Source organism: Salvelinus fontinalis, unplaced genomic scaffold, assembly GCF_029448725.1.
Source record: "Salvelinus fontinalis isolate EN_2023a unplaced genomic scaffold, ASM2944872v1 scaffold_0230, whole genome shotgun sequence".
Classification (NCBI taxonomy): Eukaryota; Metazoa; Chordata; class Actinopteri; order Salmoniformes; family Salmonidae; genus Salvelinus; species Salvelinus fontinalis.
Genome location: NW_026600439.1, coordinates 37,529 through 42,321, shown reverse-complemented (window position 1 = coordinate 42,321; position 4,793 = coordinate 37,529).

Here is a 4,793-nt window from a genome sequence, read left to right as displayed (position 1 = left end):
TCTTGTTCCTCCTGGTCTGGTCTGTAAAATACAATAAACCTGTTCCTCTTGGTCTAGTCTGTAAAATACAATAAACCTGTTCCTCTTGGTCTAGTCTGTAAAATACAATAAACCTGTTCCTCCTGGTCTGTAAAATACAATAAACCTGTTCCTCCTGGTCTAGTCTGTAAAATACAATAAACCTGTTCCTCCTGGTCTGTAAAATACAAAAAACCTGTTCCTCTTGGTCTAGTCTGTAAAATACAATAAACCTTTTCCTCCTGGTCTAGTCTGTAAAATACAATAAACCTGTTCCTCCTGGTCTGTAAAATACAATAAACCTGTTCCTCCTGGTCTGGTCTGTAAAATACAATAAACCTGTTCCAGTCAGTCTCTTGTTCCTCCTGGTCTGTAAAATACAATAAACCTGTTCCTCCTGGTCTAGTCTGTAAAATACAATAAACCATTTCCAGTCAGTCTTCTGTTCCTCCTGGTCTGTAAAATACAATAAACCTGTTCCTCCTGGTCTAGTCTGTAAAATACAATAAACCTGTTCCTCCTGGTCTAGTCTGTAAAATATAATAAACCTGTTCCTCCTGGTCTGTAAAATACAATAAACCTGTTCCTCCTGGTCTGTAAAATACAATAAACCTGTTCCTCCTGGTCTGTAAAATACAATAAACCTGTTCCTCCTGGTCTGTAAAATACAATAAACCTGTTCCTCCTGGTCTAGTCTGTAAAATACAATAAACCTGTTCCTCCTGGTCTAGTCTTTAAAATACAATAAACCTGTTCCTCCTGGTCTAGTCTGTAAAATACAATAAACCTGTTCCTCCTGGTCTAGTCTAAAATACAATAAACCTGTTCCTCCTGTTCTAGTCTGTAAAATACAATAAACTTGTTCCTCCTGGTCTAGTCTGTACAATACAATAAACCTGTTCCTCCTGTTCTAGTCTGTAAAATACAATAAACCTGTTCCTCCTGTTCTGTAAAATACAATAAACCTGTTCCTCCTGGTCTGTAAAATACAATAAACCTGTTCCTCCTGGTCTGTAAAATACAATAAACCTGTTCCTCCTGGTCTGTAAAATACAATAAACCTGTTCCAGTCTCTTGTTCCTCCTGGTCTAGTCTGTAAAATACAATAAACCTGTTCCTCCTAGTCTGTAAAATACAATAAACCTGTTCCTCCTGTTCTAGTCTGTAAAATACAATAAACCTGTTCCTCCTGTTCTGTAAAATACAATAAACCTGTTCCTCCTGTTCTGTAAAATACAATAAACCTGTTCCTCCTGTTCTAGTCTGTAAAATACAATAAACCTGTTCCTCCTGTTCTGGAAAATACAATAAACCTGTTCCGGTCTCTTGTTCCTCCTGTTCTAGTCTGTAAAATACAATAAACCTGTTCCGGTCTCTTGTTCCTCCTGTTCTAGTCTGTAAAATACAATAAACCTGTTCCGGTCTCTTGTTTCTCCTGTTCTAGTCTGTAAAATACAATAAACCTGTTCCGGTCTCTTGTTTCTCCTGTTTTGTTGTATATAATGGCGCCGATTGACGGGTTCCAAACCAACTGTGCTATTTTTTTATAAAATATTTTTTTATTGTACATAATGTTGCTGCTATTGTCACTTTTGACCGAAAATACCTTCTGGACGTCAGAACAGCGATTACTCACCTCGAACTGGACAAATATGTTGTTCCTTTAATGAGATGCGATGATTATACAGCTTCCTGGAGGCCCAAATCCCCATCATTCGCATGAATAACTAACTGGACGATCTACGATTTAAGACTGTCCTACCAACGGGACATTTAAAAACGGTAATATCTTATGTTTCACCAAGACGTGGCTGAACGACGACACAATGATAATATAGAGCTGGCTGTCTACTCCCGTTTTTCAGCCGGACAGAGGAGCAGCTACGTCTGGTAAGACGAGGGGCGGGGGACATTAATGTAGGCAGAGGAGCAGCTACGTCTGGTAAAACGAGGGGCGGGGGACATTAATGTAGGCAGAGGAGCAGCTACGTCTGGTAAGACGAGGGGCGGGGGACATTAATGTAGGCAGAGGAGCAGCTACGTCTGGTAAGACGAGGGGCGGGGGACATTAATGTAGGCAGAGGAGCAGCTACGTCTGGTAAGACGAGGGGCGGGGGACATTAATGTAGGCAGAGGAGCAGCTACGTCTGGTGAGACGAGGGGCGGGGGACATTAATGTAGACAGAGGAGCAGCTACGTCTGGTGAGACGAGGGGCGGGGGACATTAATGTAGGCAGAGGAGCAGCTACGTCTGGTAAGACGAGGGGCGGGGGACATTAATGTAGGCAGAGGAGCAGCTACGTCTGGTAAGACGAGGGGCGGGGGACATTAATGTAGGCAGAGGAGCAGCTACGTCTGGTAAGACGAGGGGCGGGGGACATTAATGTAGGCAGAGGAGCAGCTACGTCTGGTAAGACGAGGGGCGGGGGACATTAATGTAGACAGAGGAGCAGCTACGTCTGGTAAGACGAGGGGCGGGGGACATTAATGTAGGCAGAGGAGCAGCTACGTCTGGTAAGACGAGGGGCGGGGGACATTAATGTAGGCAGAGGAGCAGCTACGTCTGGTAAGACGAGGGGCGGGGGACATTAATGTAGGCAGAGGAGCAGCTACGTCTGGTAAGACGAGGGGCGGGGGACATTAATGTAGGCAGAGGAGCAGCTACGTCTGGTAAGACGAGGGGCGGGGGACATTAATGTAGACAGAGGAGCAGCTACGTCTGGTAAGACGAGGGGCGGGGGACATTAATGTAGACAGAGGAGCAGCTACGTCTGGTAAGACGAGGGGCGGGGGACATTAATGTAGGCAAATTTAAAATCAGTTTTACCTCATTTCTACCAGCATGTCACATGTGCAACCAGAGGGAAAATAACTCTGGACCACCTTTACTCCACACACAGAGACGCGTACAAAGCTCTCCCTCGCCCTCCATTTGGCAAATCTGATCATAGTTATATTCTCCTGATTCCTGCTTACAAGCTAAAATTAAAGCAGGAAGTACCAGTGACTCGCTCAATACAGAAGTGGTCAATTTGACGCGGATGCTAAGCTACAGGACGGTTTAGCACAGACTGGAATATGTTCTGAGATTCATCCAATGGCATTGAGGAGTTTACACATCAGTCACCGGCTTCAGCAGTAAGTGTATCGACGACGTCGTTCCCACAGCTTCCTGTCGGGTTGTATCACCGCCTGGTACCGCAACTGCACCGCCCACAACCGTAAGGCTCTCCAGAGGGTGGTGAGGTCTGCACAACGCATCACCGGGGGCAGACTACCTGCCCTCCAGGACACCTACACCACCCGATGTCACAGGAAGGCCATAAAGATCCTCAAGGACAACAACCACCCGAGCCACGGCCTGTTCACCCCGCTATCATCCAGAAGGCGAGGTCAGTACAGGTGAATCACTACCTGTTCACCCCGCTATCATCCAGAAGGTGAGGTCAGTACAGGTGCATCAAAGCTGGGACCGAGAGACTGAAAAACAGCTTCTATCTCAAGGCCATCAGACTGTTAAACAGCCATCACTAGCCAGCTACCACCCGGTTACTCATCCCTGCACCTTAGAGGCTGCTGTCCTATATACATAGACATGGAATTACTGGCCACTTTAATCATGGAACGCTGGTCTATTTAATACGGGAACACTGGTCCCTTTAATCATGGAACGCTGGTCCCTTTAATCATGGAACGCTGGTCCCTTTAATCATGGAACGCTGGTCCCTTTAATCATGGAACGCTGGTCCCTTTAATCATGGAACGCTGGTCCCTTTAATCATGGAACGCTGGTCCCTTTAATCATGGAACGCTGGTCCCTTTAATCATGGAACGCTGGTCCCTTTAATAATGGAACGCTGGTCCATTTAATACGGGAACGCTGGTCCCTTTAATCATGGAACACTGGTCCCTTTAATCATGGAACACTGGTCCCTTTAATCATGGAACACTGGTCCCTTTAATCATGGAACACTGGTCCCTTTAATAACGGAACACTGGTCCCTTTAATCATGGAACACTGGTCCCTTTAATCATGGAACACTGGTCCCTTTAATCATGGAACACTGGTCCCTTTAATCATGGAACACTGGTCCCTTTAATCATGGAACACTGGTCCCTTTAATCATGGAACACTGGTCCCTTTAATCATGGAACACTGGTCCCTTTAATCATGGAACACTGGTCCCTTTAATCATGGAACGCTGGTCCCTTTAATCATGGAACGCTGGTCCCTTTAATAATGGAACGCTGGTCACTTTAATAACGGAACGCTGGTCCCTTTAATCATGGAACGCTGGTCCCTTTAATCATGGAACGCTGGTCCCTTTAATCATGGAACGCTGGTCCCTTTAATCATGGAACGCTGGTCCCTTTAATCATGGAACGCTGGTCCCTTTAATCATGGAACGCTGGTCCATTTAATACGGGAACGCTGGTCCCTTTAATCATGGAACACTGGTCCCTTTAATCATGGAACACTGGTCCCTTTAATCATGGAACACTGGTCCCTTTAATCATGGAACACTGGTCCCTTTAATCACGGAACACTGGTCCCTTTAATCACGGAACACTGGTCCCTTTAATCACGGAACACTGGTCCCTTTAATCACGGAACACTGGTCCCTTTAATCATGGAACACTGGTCCCTTTAATCATGGAACACTGGTCCCTTTAATCATGGAACACTGGTCCCTTTAATCATGGAACACTGGTCCCTTTAATCATGGAACACTGGTCCCTTTAATCATGGAACACTGGTCCCTTTAATCATGGAA